The sequence below is a fragment of the Papaver somniferum genome, unplaced genomic scaffold (assembly GCF_003573695.1).
Source record: "Papaver somniferum cultivar HN1 unplaced genomic scaffold, ASM357369v1 unplaced-scaffold_118, whole genome shotgun sequence".
Taxonomy (NCBI): Eukaryota; Viridiplantae; Streptophyta; class Magnoliopsida; order Ranunculales; family Papaveraceae; genus Papaver; species Papaver somniferum.
Window position 1 is genome coordinate 14,919,477 of NW_020620825.1, and position 18,197 is coordinate 14,937,673.

The window sequence follows — 18,197 nt, forward strand, 5'->3', positions numbered from 1 at the left end:
CTAAAGGGATCAACAAAGAATAGGTAAGTTAATGTGGTTATCGTCTTATAATCTTAAAGAGTGTACATTTCACCATGGATATTTTAAGTTATATCACAATTAATTTTTGAATGATCTAGGTAAACGATTTTGAGAGTCTATTCTTCCCATATTAATAAGAAAAGAACGTAGACGTAGAGACGTAAAGAAACAAAGAACTAGGTTTTCCATTTTTGTAAAAACGAAATTAATGATCAAGATCTAGAGTTGATAACAAGATATATTTTGTTAATATATTGCCTCCGCAGTTACCAGTATTTACAAGAAAATCAATAAAAATTACACATTCTCTAACACGACACCGTTATGAAATTTGTTTCCTTAATAATCATAATGCCTCAAAGTGGGATTTACCCAGCTTCCCCATCAGGTTCGTCCCTGTTACCTCCACCAATATTTAAAGACGCATCTTACTATTAACACGTTGTTACTCAATGCTTGTAAAGCAGCGTACCATTGTGTTGTTTATGCTACTGTTACCGCTGAAAGAAAGAAGATTTTAGATTCTTCTATCGGCGGATGCGCGGAGGTACTGACCCTCAAAAGTTAAATCTAAAGAAACAATCTATATCTTCCTAAAACTGTTGATTTCCCTTATGAAGAAAAAGAAAGTTTCACCATTGGAGAGTGTATGGTTGTACGCTATGACTTGGGACGCATTCCGGGTTCTGCGCAATTGGATATTGATTCTTGAAAACTAAATTATTAAATCTCCATATGTTATCCTTTTGTCCTTTTACTTTCTCTTAGGGAGTATGAACAATGTAAAGAAAGATCGATGTGAGGAGGATTCATCCGAAGAGCCACATAAAAACCTTGAACTATTTGATTGTAATCACACAAAGATGTAATGTTCTTCCAACATGAAGCTTCATGGGAGGAATTAATTTTATTAGGAATCCAATGAAAGTTAGTTGGACCTTTTTTTTTTATTGATCACTCTGCAATATAACTGATCTTTTTCAACACCATAACTCCAAGCCCATTTAGCGAGTATCTCCGTGTTCATATCTTTAAGACTACGAATTCTTAGACCTCCATTATTAACTGAACTGCAGACAATATTTTAGTTAACCAATTTCTTATGTCTATGATTATTATCAATCCCATAAGAAAACCCCTCATTCTTCTTTCTCAATGATTGACAACAAAGATTGGTGTTTTAAAAACCATGGATAGACTTGATACATAATTTTCAATGAGTGTAATTTTCTAGATGATTGATAACAATATTTTTTATCCAGTTGCAATACTTTATGATGCTTTAGAATTAGCAAATCAATAACTTTAAGGTTCGAGCATTTCGAACTATGCTTGTTAAACTCCAGACGTTTCATATTTACAAGTGTCTAGCAATTTTGTGTATTTTGGCACATAATTTTATATATTACAAGTTTATACTACTACAAGGTCTTTCATGTCCGTGCACTAGGAGTCTGAATTTATGAAATCAGTATGGTACTCTGGTTCACGGACCATGTTTTTCGTTGCTCGTAAATCTAAAAACTGATGTTGAAAAAAATATCAATATAAAATTTACTCATTTTTCTTTTCTTAGCATAATAAGAAAAGTAGCCGGTGTTAATGAATTATCAAAGTCCGAAATCTTTGGGAATCCCAAGTTCATATTCTTTCTTTGATATTTACAACATCCGATGTAATTTTATTCTTGAAATAGAAAGAAAAAAATGAAATACCTTATTAGCAATTCATCATTTATAAATCCGGACAAAATAATAATAAAAAAAGTTATTAAAACTTGCAAATGAAAGTTATATGAGATAAGTGTCATCATCACTTATAATTCTTTGCTAACATTATAGAATCTCATTGTTAGTTTTCTAGTTCCATGACGAAGATACTTCAAATACTTTGGGAAGACCAAAAGGGGGTAATGAACAAGGAGTCAAAGATGCAAAATAGGACTAACCACAATATGAGATTTTTATATTAAGCTACTGGAAAACATAGAACATCACTTTGTCAAGAGCGATTGGCTCATCTTGAGATGAAAGACCAAAGATTGGAAATAAATAGTACAAAACTTTTTTTGGAAAAGGAATAAAGCATTATCGATAAAGAGTTAAATAAATAAATTATAATTATATAATTCAAGAAGAAGTAAATATATTGTTACCTAAAAATTCCTTGCATTTCTCTCCCTTCTTAGAATAAACCAATGATTACAACTTTTCATAAAATAAAACTGAAAAACCACATATCAAAATGTGAATTTTCTAATATCGCATGATGGAAACGAAATCTATGTACATCATGTGAAGCATTATTCTACATGAAACTGCAAAATCAGGTGTAGGTTTCACATCACCAGTTTGCAGCTGGTTCAGATATCTAGTGGGAGTATACATCAGCATAGTCATTGTGCACTTTCTCTTCACCTCTCTAGCTTACCCGTAGTAGCTTTCTATCAATTTTTTTTTCTTCTAATCGACATATTGTGTAGTAAATGTGATATCTTTCTGCATATATTGTCTCAAATACTTCGCGTTTTTTTTTACCATTGTATAAAAAAGTGGAGTTTTGATACAAAAAGAACGAAAACAACTTTAAAAAATAGGTGATAGAAGTGTCACCGCAAGTGCTTTTAAAATTATTAGTAATTAATAGTTCATTGGTAATATGACGAAATAAATTTTGATAGTAATTACCCCTTAGAGAATTTCTCTACTACATTCGTACAATTCAAGAAAGATTCAGAAACATCACATGTTTTCGCGAACAAACACATTTGTGATAGTCCTGAAACAATGACAAGAATTTTCATTAGCGAGTGAAGAATCCATCACATCCTCCAATGAATTTGGTCTAGAATCATTAAGGAAACAGTTAAGATTAATGTGAGTGTTGCTACATTCATTAAAATTAACAGATACAACCAAGAAAGCAACACTGCTGGAAATTTCTTCCCTTTTTGAGTAATACTGATCAGAAGTCTCATTAAGTGTTGCAGCAATACCCATGTTGCGAGTGTATTTTCTGCGATTTAGACACTCATTAGCAAAGTGACTTAACCCTCTACACTTAAAACACCGAGGAATATCCTCATCCTCACTATAGTTAGTCCCTGTTTTTAAGAGGTACACGATTGTGTGGCTTGTTTGATTACAAGGGAGGTTCTCTTGAGAAACATTTATTTCTGTTCATAAGAAGATTTATAGACTGTCTTGTGATAAGAGACACATAATTACTAAGATCTTCATCTGACAACTCATAGTCATAAACAAAAGAATCTCACAAGCACCAACACTTTCACTTTTATCAAGTGCTTCAATGTGTTTTGTTTAAAGGTTTTGAAAGCAACGTCTTTTCCTTCATTAGAGTGTTTTACATAATCAAAGATCTTTAACTTTTCAACGAGGTTGCTTCTATAAAGTGTTGTAAGATCGTTTCCTTCAGTGGTGTCATGTTTCTAAGACTCATATCGAGTTGGCAAAGACTTCATAATTTTCATCACAATATTCTTTTCAGAAATAGTCCTACCTAACACATGAGAGGCATTCATTATCTCAGAGAACTTGTGATTAAATTCTTCAAACGTACGTTCATAATCCATACACAGGTTTTCCCAATTATAAGTGAGGTTTCGAAGCCTTGATTCATTTTCTAAGGTATTCCCTTGATTCAATTTTCTAAGGTATTCCCTTCATAATAAAATGATCTAAAAACATCCATTGTTTAAATCACATTTCGAGCGATATGTCAAGACAAGCTTGACTTGAAATTTCTTGGGAAATTTGCAAAAATAGGCATGTTTTTTTGTTTGTGGTTTATAAAACTAGACCAATTTTTTTTTTATCTCTTACAAAACTAGGCCAGTTTTGACCAAAAACGATAGATGGAAAGTTATCTCAGTTAAGTGTATATAAAAAGACATAACGGTCCTTTGAATCAGTTAATTAAGCTTGTATTGCTATTTAACTCGGGTGAGTCAGGATAGATTCTGTACACGTGGACTCAGATTATACCTTTTGGACTTCTTACGTGGGAAAGTACACGTCACCATTCGCAGCTCCATAATCCGTATCAACTTATCTTATTCTTCCACCATTCTTATCTCAGCTCACCTTCCAATACCAGTAGCAGCACAACCCCATTTCATCACAATATGACGAAAGAAATGCAGTATGACAATGAAATGGTGGTGGCGGAATACTGAAAAAGCGGGGGGTCTAACAACCTCACCCAATATTTGGCTTAGAAATCTGTATGGACTAACTCCAATATACTTTCAAGAGAATCAACTAGACAGTCAGACTCAATCTTAAGAAAAAGTATATCAAAGAGTTATATCTCAATTTCTCAATTTAATTCGCAATCAAACAAATAGGAATTTGCGATCCTGATTGAATATAAGAGAAATAACTTGAACGGTACCAAAGACCAATTTTCAACGATCAATCAATTTCAATAAACAACCAAAGGTTGGATCTACCGATTCATCGATTCAACGCACAACCTGTGATATTACAATTTATATAACAAAATATAATGCGGAAAAGAAATAACACAGACACCAGAAGTTTTGTTAACGAGGAAACCGCAAATGCAGAAAAACCCCGGGACCTAGTCCAGATTTGAACACCACACAGTATTAAGCCTCTACAGACACTGGCCCACTCCAAGTTAACTTCGGACTGGAATGTAGTTGAGCCCTAATCAATCTTACACTGATCAAGGTACAGTTGTGTTCCTTACACCTCAAGGACCATGCCGGATTCTGGGCACTTGATTCCCTTAGCTGATCTCACCCACAACTAAGAGTTGCTACGACCCAAAGTCGAAGACTTGATAAAAAAATCTGTGTCACACAGAAAAGTCTATTGAATAGATAAATCTGCCTCCCAAAGAAATACCTACGAGTTTTTGTTTCGAATTTTGATAAATCAGGTGAACAAGAACCAATTGATAAACCAGACTTATATTTCCGAAGAACAGCCTAGTATTATCAATCACCTCACAATAATCTTAATCGATTAACGAAACAAGATATTGTGGAATCACAAACGATGAGACGAAGGTGTTTATGACTACTTTTCAATATTGCCTATCAGAGATAAAATATCGAGCAAATCTTAAAGAAGATAGTACTCAATCACGATAGAAAACAGCAAAATCAGAACACGCAACTACAGAGAAAATAGTTGGGTTTGGCTTCACAATCCCAATGAAGTCTTTAAGCTACATGGTTTCGTGAAAAACCTAAGGTTAAAGGAGAATCGACTCTAGTCGCAACTTGTATCACACAGGAGGTATGGGGGTTTAGGTTTCCCAGTTGCTAGAGTTCTCCTTTATATAGATTTTAAATAAGGGTTTGCAATCTAAATTACCTTGGTAAAGAAGCATTCAATATTCACCGTTAGATGAAAACCTGATTAGATTCAAGCTAATATGTTTCAACCGTTAGATCAAACGTATCTTGTTATACACAAATGATAATGTACCTTCATTTAGGTTTGAGTAACCGTACTTAAACGTGTACACTTAGTCGGTTCAACAATAGTTACCCAATGGTTAGCGATATGAACACTTTCATATCAACCTTATTCATCTTTACCATAACTAGTTCAAATGACTCAAATGAAACTAGTTAGAGAGTTGTTCAATTGCTTAGATCTCATAGATGTATACAAGACACAATTGAAGCAAAATCGATTTTGATTCACTCGAATCAATTCATGAACATTATAGCCACGGTTTTCAAAAGATTGCATTCCTTATTATATAAATGTTTAGTTCATGAACAAACCGATTTTACAAAGTAACCTACTTAAGTATGCAAACGGGTATGCATACCTAAGTAGTCGGACCGAGTTTGGTTACGCCAGTATGCGTACGGTTACGCGTACTTAGGATCTGGACTTCCAACAACCAACCAGTACGCATACGGGTACGCATACTTAGGTTCCCGATTTTGGATTTTACACAAATGTGAATACATACTGTGTTTATATCCAAACATGGTTACTTGTTCTAAACTCTCATGTCAATCATTGAAACTTTCTTAGAGGATGACAATAGTTGCTATCCACAAAGTGTTAGCATCAAAGCGATTTTTAAGTTATTAAAATAATCAATATGACTTTCGTCAAGAGTAAAGATGAACTTGGTTAAAGCGAAAGCTTACCAACACATATTTCGAGAAATAGATAAGCGAGTTAAACTCGACTCGAAATAGTGTATAATTGAAGTCTATATAGCAATACAAATTTTGTCTCAAATAGGAGATAGAGTAGATAAACTTTTGAGTGATAGATAAGTTCAAGTCTCCACATGCCTTTTGTTGATGAAGTTCCACAAGCTCCCTTGAATAGTTCTTCGTCTTCATTCGATGAACGTCGTGGAGTCTAAAGCTCAACTACACTTACTATCCTAATCCGAGACTTAGCTATAAGTAGACTAGAAATCAAGACTTCTAGTTTTGGCAACTAAACTTTACAAACAAGCTTGCGATATCAACGCTTGCGAGTTCGACCGAGCAGTGCTCTAACAATCTCCCCCTTCGTCAATTTTATTGGCAAAACTATCAATACACACGGAATACAAAATAAATAAATTTTGTAGCTTCTCATCCAAAATGTTTGATCTCCTTGGTTCTTCAACATTACTCTAAATCTTCGTCACTTCCAAGTACTCCAATGATTCTAAATGTGTTCAACTCAGCATCATCGTTGTTGAAGATCCGTAGCTATAACAATAAGAAAACAGTTGTTCTCAATCATTGTTATACAGTGTCATGATATTATTACACAACATCAAAGTTAAATTATATCATAACTTCGACAATAATACTATGGTGATATGTATCGCTCCCCTTAGTCAATACTTCATCTCACATGAAAACCACTCCCCCTTACATAATTATCCGTAAACCATATGTATTTGTAGTGTGAACTACACATTGATTCTCCCCCTTTTTGTCAATAAAATTGGCAAAGGTACAAAAATTAGTGGGATCCTAATGAAATTTCCATAGAGACACTTCATGACCAAAAGAGAAGCACATATCAACTTGTTTAGATGCAATCATATAGCCGAAACTAAATGCATTCATCAAGAAGTTTATAAAGATACAAGATAACCCCTATAATATTCCACAGCCGCACTCCCCACAAAGATTTGGCAATTAAGCACAAGTTCAATTAAGAACTCTCCCCCGTAAAATGTCATTCCAAAATGAACAACAAGAGCGAACTTACTTTTGCAAGAAAAGAAGGATTTCTTTGGACATTAACAAATTACATGAAACATGAATTTGTATCCTAAGTAATCAATTAAATGTGGTTAATTTAATTGGAATGCTCAACTAAATTAATCACAAGAGAACCATGATTAATTTAATTGGAAATGCTCAACATAAGAAAACTTACGGAGCTGCACAGTATTTGCACAAGATGTGGATCAGGGAAGACCAATACTGCGGAATAATCAAAGATTTATTCTATCTTTCATCACTATTTGCATAGAGACATATAATAGACTTAATCTTTGCGAACAAAAGTTCATCCTATCTTCCATCAATATTTGCATATGATAGGCTTAACTTTTGTTTGTCAAAAGTTCATTCGATATTTTATCAAAATTTGCATAATGACATATGAAAGACTTAATTTTTGACCATGTATGGGACAATCATAGTTCACGGACACAAACACCCATATCCCATAACATGTTGCAATATATAAAACCATCAACTTTAGAATTTAAATAAATAAATCTAAAAACATTACAAGATGAAAAACTTTGAAAATAGGTATGTATACTCACAATAATTGCTATTCCAAACCCTAGTTATCCTTCTTAAAACACAAGAATAAATTCTCATAAGAAGTTTCCTAGATATTTAAATAAAGCATCAAGTTTCTTTGATAACATCATACCTTTGAAACGGTCCATCATAAAAGGTATCACTGATATCCTTGATTCTTTTAACCGTAGAGACACCATGTTCATGAGTGGGAACATTAACTTTCCAATGAACGATGCAGGCAATATGCCTATCTTTAACACAGTCAGTCATGAGTTTCTTCTGATTTCTGATAAAGGTGTTTTGATTTTGAAGGATTTTGGCCTGACCATCAATAAGATGATTTATTTGCAGATGAAGATCAAGCTCGACCCAAGAGTCATTCTGAAAAAGAATTAAATCCTTGACAGATTCTCCAATCAAGGAGTTGTACTCTTTCTTTTCAATCATCCTTTTCAAGACAAGTTCTTGAACAGAGTCGCATCCTTTAGAGTCTTCTTCCATCTCAAAATCCGCAACTTCTTGAGGTCTTGAGGATTTTTCCATGCCTTTTTTTTTTTTTAAATTATTATCAGGGAAGGAAAAACAATATAAGATATATATATATATATATATATATATATATATGTTTACAAACAAGAGAGGGACACCCTTTGAAAAGGCGAGGATACCCAGATATACCTCAAGCTAAACTTTTCCTACTTATAAGTCCTTTCTCCGAAAGTGATTGTCTATGGACTGAGTCGAGACAATACAACTAATCGGTTCACACTTCGTGTGATCGTCTATGGATAAGAGATCGAGACAATATAACAACGAAGTATGTTTACTTGATACAAAGCTTCGGACTTAGCCAAACACAATAGGATTGCTTATCAAGTAAATAGAAATTAACGTTTGTGTAATTTACTTTAATTAAAATAAAACAATTATAATGCGGAAAATAAAAGTAAATGACACAACAAGATTTTGTTAACGAGGAAACCGAAAATGTAGAAAAACCCCGGGACCTTGTCCAGAATTGAATACTCTCAGGATTAAGCCGCTACACAAAATTGCACCTAACTTCGTATAGTTGAGACCAAGTAACTAACCCTATAGTTCACCTAGTTCCGTATGTATTCCCACGCCTCCAACTTGTAAATAAGTCACGTACTTGGAACAATTCCTTTGGTTCGTATTCCAAACAGTAAAGGAACAACAAATCTATTTGGTATCAACTCTATTCAACCAAGTGATATGAGTCAGCCAAAGGCTCTTCTGTTTATCTTAACATAAACTCCTTCGTCGGGTCCTTAGATCTATCTTATATTCAATTACCTAAGTAATCGTTTAAGATTAAGCCAACAACACCTTTAATCCGAAGAACTGTGTTAATGCCGATCTACTCAATTAATCAATCCAATCTACCACAAGGATAAACCGATTATTAATTGGATCCTATTTTACCGAAACAAGTATTGTGCACACCAAAGATTATAAAACCCAAGTCAGTTCTTCAATATCTTCTTTGTCTTTAAATCTTCTTAAATCTTCGATAAAAACATGCACACAATCACTTGAATCTCTTGTGATATCACACACATAACGGAGTCTGTTAACAATGGATTATCACAAGATCGTCTTTAGAACTAACAACAGTCTAAAGATCCCTGTCGAAACTCTGAACTAGTTTGAGTGAATCTTATATCATAAGAGAAGATTCTCAAGAATAAACAAACTAGGTGCAATCAGATTTCAACCACCGTTAGTCAATCAAATCAATCGAAAACAAAAGATAAACCGCAATTATCTAGTTTCCCACCAACGGTACACGCTAGAGATTCTCAATCCCAAAAAAGACTTTAAACTGAGCGGTCGTAAGAGATTTCGCTTAATTAGGTTACTCTCCTCTCCGAATAGGCGGCTACACCAGTAACAACAACAAAAGAGGAAGCATGTTGTTACGAAGGATTAGTTTGCTAGAAAGGCAAACTTCAAGTATTTATAGAAAAAGAAGTTTGGAATCCAAGGAATTTCCAAAACCTAAAATATTCTCAAGATATTCATTAAAGCACAGATTCGGTTTTCATAATTCCTGGAAATGCTCTGTCCAAAAATAATGATCGAAATCTCTCGGAAAATCTAATTAGTAAATGCACATTACTAATTATGGAATTTCCCTACAAAATGAAATTAATAACCTTAATTAAAATATTCTTAACTTGCTTATGTTTCGTCTGGGATTCTCTTCCCTTAGCCGTTAAGGAATATCTTTGAACAATTAAATAAATAAACATTCACAGTACATGTTCAAAGTTTGTCGACATCTTTACTTTGTAAGTTCTCTTTCACACTTACAACCTTGAAACCGATTTTCCACACTTCCAAACAAGTTTAGAATTGGTTCATCTGACTTTCAAGAACTATGTGATTGATCAAACCAACATTCAATCACAATCATGGGTTTAACGGTTCTACCAAAACAAGTTTCGGTTCTACCTCCATGTGAGTACTATGCATAGTCACACTAGCTTTCCAAAATTCGGTTGACAAGGTACTAGGATCGGTTCCCCACATATATATGGTATCTAACTTATATGTATTGCACATGTCCATAGGATCAGTTCCCCTTTGCCTAAAAACGTGTTGTACATGTCCATAGGATCGGTTCCCCTTTTTGCTATAAATGTTGATGCACCCCATACCAGGATCAGTTCCCCTTGTGATGTATTGCACCTCTTACTAGGATCGGTTTCCCTTTCCCATATTTGGTCAGACACACAAACCCGATCATACCACCGGTGATTACTTAAGATCGATTTTACTAATAAAAGTTATACCAATACATAAGTCAGGCCTTTGTGAATATTTCTACCAAGAACACAAACAAGTTGTGAGCGGTTATACTCAATCACACATAATGGTTGTTCATAAGATATGCAATGAATAACAAAACCAATAACACCTGGCAATTTTCTTTTCGGTCCACAAACAAGTTTATGAACTTACTTCCTTAGAACACATGTAAACACTGTTCCCTAAGATGAAATCCTCACCTCATACCCATACAAAATCAAAATACCATTCAAATGATTATGGCGATGTCTTATCTACAAAGTTTAATGGTTAAGGAATAAACCTCGTATTTTATTCCTTAATACTATGTCTATCTAGAGTTCAAATATGCTTTGCAGTTATGTTTTCAATATGCACGACTTGAAAGATACGTTAGGGAATGAAACAGTTCACGTCAAATATCACTAACCTCAAGTGGAAGGATGATTGTTGTCGTTGTAGCTCCTTGCTTATTCACATCTTGAATACTTCGCAATACTTGTAATGTCTCATATCCTAATACTTTCAAGCTAACCTATACGAAGTTGACTCTAGTACATAATCAAGCGACTCTTAACATGAGTTTTGGTTCACTAAAATATGACAACTAAACTTGACATACCAACGCTTGATGGGTTCAACCGAGCAATTCTCTAACACCCTTGTTGTGGGAACCCTAAAAACTCCCAAGAGAAACACGGACGTTCGTGGACTAGTTGAAAATAACGGATAAAAGAGATCCAAGAAGAATAAAATACTCTCTGTTTTCATATATATCTCATCATCATGACTCAATAATTAAAAAAATTTAATCAGAGCATAAGAAAGAGATTCAGAGCAACAAGGAGTCAAGAAGTGACTCTACTTTCACAACAAGAGAAAACAACATAGTCAAACAAAATACAAATGGAAAACTACAGTAGACTTGAGTATCTCCCAAATTTCATTCTTGCAACTTTCAAGTTATATACAAGAATGAAATTTCCTACGATTAGGTAGTCAAGAGAGATGTAATCCCACTATGAGTATTGAGAGATGAGTTGTAAATTCCATCTGAAAGTTTGAACTTGGTATTCCTTACCTTTTTCGGTTATTTTTTATTCTAGAAGAATTAAACATAACCTTGTTAGGTGATCGCCGTGGAGTCCAAAAGATCAACTACACTTACTATCCTAATCCGAGAGTTAGCTATAAGTAGACTAGAAATCAAGACTTATAGTTTTGGTAACTAAACTTGACAAACAAGCTTGAGATAGAAACGCCTGCGCGTTCGACCGAGCATTGCTCTAACACATACAATCAACATTAGTACAGTGATCAAAACTACCAGACGATATATATGCAAGCCACAAAACAAGGACAACTTATTACTGTGCATCTCCTCCGAGAGCTTCAAAAGATTTTTCACCTAGAGACTGACCATTTTCATCTACATATCCTGAACTTTCACCATCTCATATCAATTCTTATATGTAATCAAAACAAATTCACAGTCATACTGACCCATCCTACTACCATCTCTATTTCCCTGAATTCAACCTAACATTCATCTATTTCTACAACAAAATCAGTTCAAGTACCACTATTACCAAGCCAACACCCCATTTTTGTGTAATCAACAACAACTGCTCAACTTTATTTACCACATTTTCAACAGTGCACCTGCATCACCAGAACCAGTTGCACAACTTCAATATCAACCACAAACTGGTAGCACAATCTCAGACTCACTTGCGTCTCAACTCATCTAATCTTCTCTATTGTTACAAATATCATCACTACTACCAATACACAATGGTATGTATCTGGAACATTAACATCTCCAAATAAATCTCCATCTGTCACTAGTTACAAAAAAAATACCAGTTAATTCCCCGTAATAACCCATTACCAAGATAGAACACTTCAGATCCATTAAACCATAGCTTTCCTGCATTAGTTCTTCATTGTTATCGACCTTAACAGACCAAAATCAATTTTATCCAACAAATTATCAAACACTATGTGCGCACCTACGAAATTCACTTAAAAACCCAAAATTGTGTACTTAATTCAAATGAAAATACCTCAAATCACTTTAAAATACCACCACATATCATTACCCATCATTAATACTATATATTTTGACTTTGAATACTTCTTGATCTGTTTGATTCCTTCCTGCAAGATACGAAACAAATTCTTCTTCAGTTCAAGCCAAATTCTACAAACAACTGCAACTCATACCTTTCCCAACTCGCAACCACAATCAAAACCATTTTCCCATCTCGTCTTCAACATCCGCCACCCTTTCTGCAGCTACCACTATCTTTCTCTGAAATCTTCTCAAACCCTAACTTCTCTGCATTAACAATCAATCAATCATCCTTATAAAATCAGTAAATCTCAGGGTTTGAGACTCAATTTGAGTCTATCATAGAAAGATTATCACATCAATTGGTAAACCCTAGCTTCTCTATATTAACAATTAATTCATATCAATTTGTTTCCTCTCTAACCCTCTTTAAACATATCAACAGTAATTACCAAAATCATTTATTCTTCTCAAATTCGAACTTTATCTAAACTTCAATTCATACTCATTCCCATGAATTTATCCATTTCAAACCGTTGTTCTTCTTCATATCCACCGAACCAAACCCATATTATATTTCATCAATTAGAACCCTAAATCAACATCAATCTTATTTTCTTGCATAGTAATAGTCAGCCTATGAGTAACATGAACCACCATAGTTTGTTCACTGGTTCTGATCTCTCTTGTTTTCAAAGCGTCTGGTGAACAAAAGAGATGGGGAAGAAGAACAGAGATGGAAGAGAGAAACTGAATGAAGGGATTTTACGGTAATTGTGTATATTGGATATCAAGTCGTTCAAAATTCTTTGATATTCTTAATCTTGGATTAGGGGTTCAGATAGAAACACACTAACACACGTACTAAGAGGGCAATTTAATAATCTCGACCATTTCACGAGATATCGCGTGATATTGACTAGTCATCACGAGATATTGACTGGGATAGCGGATGTGGATTGCATCCGTTCGATTGGCCTAGATTTGTAAGAAATAAAAAAACTGGTCTAGATTTGAAAAGCAGGCCCCAAAACAGACCTATTTTTGTATATAATCCAAATTTCTTCTTTGTCATATTAAATATAATAAAATCATATGACCCAGTCTCATAAGATAGGATGGTAAATGTTATGAGTTAATAAGATGGTTCAGTTTTCACATACCTCTCGTTGATGAAGTTCTCGCAAATGTCTTCGTTTTTCTTCAAACTTTAATCTTCCAGTGTTATTGTGTTATATCTGATACTTAACTACCACTCTCTAATCAAGTCCGAGACTTGAATTTAGTAAACTAGAAATCAAGATATACTCTTGTGCATCAAACATTGACAATAAGCTTGAGATAATAAAACTTGCGAGTTTGACCGAGCAGTGTTCTAAGAGAAAAATCCAACAGTTACACACACTAAAAAGAAAACAAAGAGACAAAATATGGACCAAGGAAAAAGTTATAGGTTGATTCACCCATTCACTTCTTCCTTATAAAAAACTTTCTCACCAAAAAAAAGAAAAAACAGAAAAAAAAATATGATAGACACATTTTTGTGTCTGAATTGTCCTCAGTGTCTCTATTGCTAGTGCTTGATTTTGTACTTATTATGGTGTTTCTATGTTTGTATAGGTGTTTTTGGAGAAATACACTTGTGTGGAAAAAGTTGCTCAAAAAGTGTTATTTGGACCCCTGGAGGATATTTGCTATACGAACCCCAGATTTGGCTAAGGGGCACCCAAGGTTATGCGTAGCCCAAATTCATCCTCAGCACCCATCTTCTTATTTTGAATTTGATTTTTGGCGGGAAAATGAAGAACAAAACTGTGTAATTTTCGATCGAAGTTTGAAGGAGTTCTGGGTAGATTAAAGGGATGAAATGTGTTGGGTAGTTGTGATATGTCCCAACAAAACTATCATGAGTGATTTGATCGACTAAATTTGGCTAGATAACTCGCGAGAAGAAAACATGGGAGTTTATTCTCGGAAGAGGTTATCACAGGATTTGCGCGAGTAGCAGAGGAGTTTGCACGTGTTTGGAAGACCCTGACAACTATTTGGAGTGTGAAGGAGTTAAATATGGCAATTTGGAAGCTTCAAAACGCGTGTAGAGATCAAAAATCTGAATTATTTCCTAAACTGGCCGTGAAGAATAATGGATAACTATATGAAGTTATCACGTGAGATTTTGCTGTCGCTGGGTTATAAATAGGTGCTGGGATATCATAGAAGGTTGACGGAGAGTTTGCGAGATTACAGAGCTGTGAAAGTCGAGTTGCAGAAGAATCACCATTTCTGCTACTGTGAAGAACACCAAAAACATAAGGCGCGCAACAACAGCCGTTTCTCAACAGTGGAAACGACACACAAGCGTGGGTCGAGAACTATAGAATCAACGACAGTACTGTTCTATCGTTCTTTTCAGTTTGTAACAAATATAACTGTTACAAAACCCGGTTTAATAGTTTTTCTCCATTTCATCTTTGTAAACACCCTTTGAGCAATAAAAATGAATTTTGAGTGTGTTTCCAACATGATGATGAGCTAATTCTCCCACAACCAAGGCAATGAGGAAGCTATTTACGCATGAATAATGGTTAACTATTTCATTTTCTCTGGTTTTTAATTATAATTCACTTAATCACTGCTTTTGCAAAGTTTTTAAATGTTTACATAATTTTCTTAATTAATTGTGATTCAATTTCATAAATTATACTTTGTTTAATCAATTGATAGTCTATGCTTGGGGAGTACAATTAATATTTGAGAATATGTTTGATTATTTGTGAATTAAGAAATAAGAGACTTAAAAGATAATTAGAGTTTTGGATTATTTGCCATAATTTATTCATGTGTGACAGTGGAATCAGTGTCTTGGTTATTCCTAATAATCTTGAATTAAGTTTTGTTTTTTTTCAAATTTCATTAAATCTAAAATCTTTTGCTTTCACAAGTCTCAACAAACTTTTTACTACAACTCAATTGAAAATCACATCAATTTTTGGCGCCGCCGACGCGGATTTGTCTTTAGGCTAGAGTTTTTAGATTTTTTTTTTTAGGTTTTTATTTGTTTTTCATTTTTATTTTATTTGTTCTTCTTTACGTTTTTGGATTTTTGTCTTTTCCTTACAGATTTTGGAGTTTGGAGCGAAAGAAAAATTTGCCAAAGTTTTTGGTGAATACTTAAAGATTTGGAGTAAAAGCAATGTGAAAGGAGCGAAAGAAAAGAAGAATAAAAATTAATTAAAAAAAAAAGAGAGAGAGAGACAATATTTTTTTTTAGATTATCTTTTTCTTTTGCACTTTAGTTTTGGACTTTGGACTGTGGACTTTGGGACTTTATTTTTTTTAAAACCCTACGGAATGAAGGTTTATATATAAACTGTTTGCAGAGAAGGACGGCGATTACGATATCGCCTCGGCTCATCGGGTTCGTACATGACATATAAGTCGTGGCCCGAGTCGACTTCAGCGGTTCATCCCCCGTCTGGTACGGGAGGTAAGTTTGTCGAAACACTCGCGAATCCCCTGTCAGCGAGTTACTATATTCCTTCGTTTGCATATATGCTGAGGATTTGAAAACGACTGCTTTAATTTCCTAGTAAAGGGCAAGGACTGGCCATACAAGATAAGGGTTCGGATTTCATCACCGTTCCCTTCTTGCCCGCCTTAGGAAAACGAAACCAAACGCGAACCTAAGCCTAAAATTTGACTAGAACGAGACGTATAGGGTAACGAGCTTAATAGGAAGGTCACTCGAAAAATATTGGTTACTCTTTTAAGCATGCTTCAAAGTTCATGATGGTTTCTGTGAGTTGAATACGCCGCCTTGTAACGCCGGTGAGGCCTTGGGTATCAAAGCTCCATTGAGCTTCCCTAGTCTCGATTCAACTTACTTAAACTCGGATTGATTCCAAAGGGGTTTTCCTAAATTGTAACGAATTCCCTTTCGAAGGATTAGAAGCTGGTCTAGAAACAATCTAAGTGGAGCCATCATGCTTTTTGTTTGCTAGAAATCAGTAGGTTTGCTGTGGTGGAGTCAGCCTTGTTTGTTGATAGACGCATTTATGTATCTATTTTGTTCTCAATATTCTGTATTGTTAGACTCCATTAAGTACTTATTGTGTTATTTTGTGTTTTTGTAGATGTTTTTAGAGAAATAAGCCTTTGCGGCGAAATGAGATCGAAAAGTAGTGTTTTACACCCCATGATAATGTACCGGAGGCACCTCAGAAATGCACCGGAAGTGTCCCAGAAATGTACCGGAGGAACCCAGAAAAATTACTATTTCCACCCCCAAAATTACTATTTCCACCCCAATTGCTAAAGGGACACCCGTACAGGATTAGGGGGAGGACACTTTTCTTCTCATAATTCAAATTTTGGAAAAAGACGAGAAAATAGTTCTTCTCACTGGCAATTGGGTCGATTTTTGGAGGGGTTAGAGTTCGATTAAACCTCTGATTTTCAATGGGTATTTGTGATATGGATAGAGGAAGACATTTTGGGTGTTAGGATCGATCATAATTGGCTGGAATCATCGCAATCAAGAAATCAGGAAGCACGTTCAAGAAATGAATACCACACGATCACATCAAATTTAGACGTGTACTCATGTGTTTGGAGAGTGTTGAATCAATTCTACAGCGTATAAGATCATGTTTGGAGTGTTTATACATCATTTCAGCGCGTGGAGAGCTAATTAAAGGAAGAAAATATCCAAAAAATATTTTCTCTTTAAGCCGAGTAAAGAGAGAATTATCTTGAGTTATGGAGTGATTAAATGAGGCTGAGGAGTATAAATAGATTTCTGGTATCACAGAGAACGGGTGTCGAGAGTTTGGGGAGTTAGCAGATAGCTCAGGAGCAAGAAATCACGAGTTGATCAAACTCTGTTTCTGCTGCTGCTGATGATGAAAAACACCAAGAACAGACTGGCGTAGACAGTCGTTAATCAACAGTGTCTAAGACGCACACTGGAGGGTCGCAGTGCAGTCTCAACATCAGCAACACCTGTCTCTTATCGTTCATTTTGTGACGCCTTCTGTGGGTCGTACATTCACTGTTTTACACCATTTTCTCTTATTCTCATCATTTGTAAACCATTTTTGAGCCATAATAAATTATTTTGAGAGCATTTATACTATGATGAGCTAATTCCCTCGTAACCAAGGCAATGGAGGAAGCTATTCACGCAACATAAATGGGTAACTATTTCATTTAATTATATAATTCACCTAATCGCTGCTTTTGCAGAGTTTTAAATTGTTTGAATGATTGTCTTAATTATTTGTTATTCAGTTTGATAGGTTATGCTTGGTTTAATCTCTTGATAATCTATGCTTAAGGTTTACAAATAATGTTTGAGAATCTGTATGATTGATAGTGAATTAAAGATAAAAGAGGACTTAAGAATTTAATAGAGTTTTGAAATATTTATCATTCAATTTTGCATAATAGTGGAATCTAGTGTCTTGGTTACCTCTCGCACCCATTGTTAATAATTTTGTATAT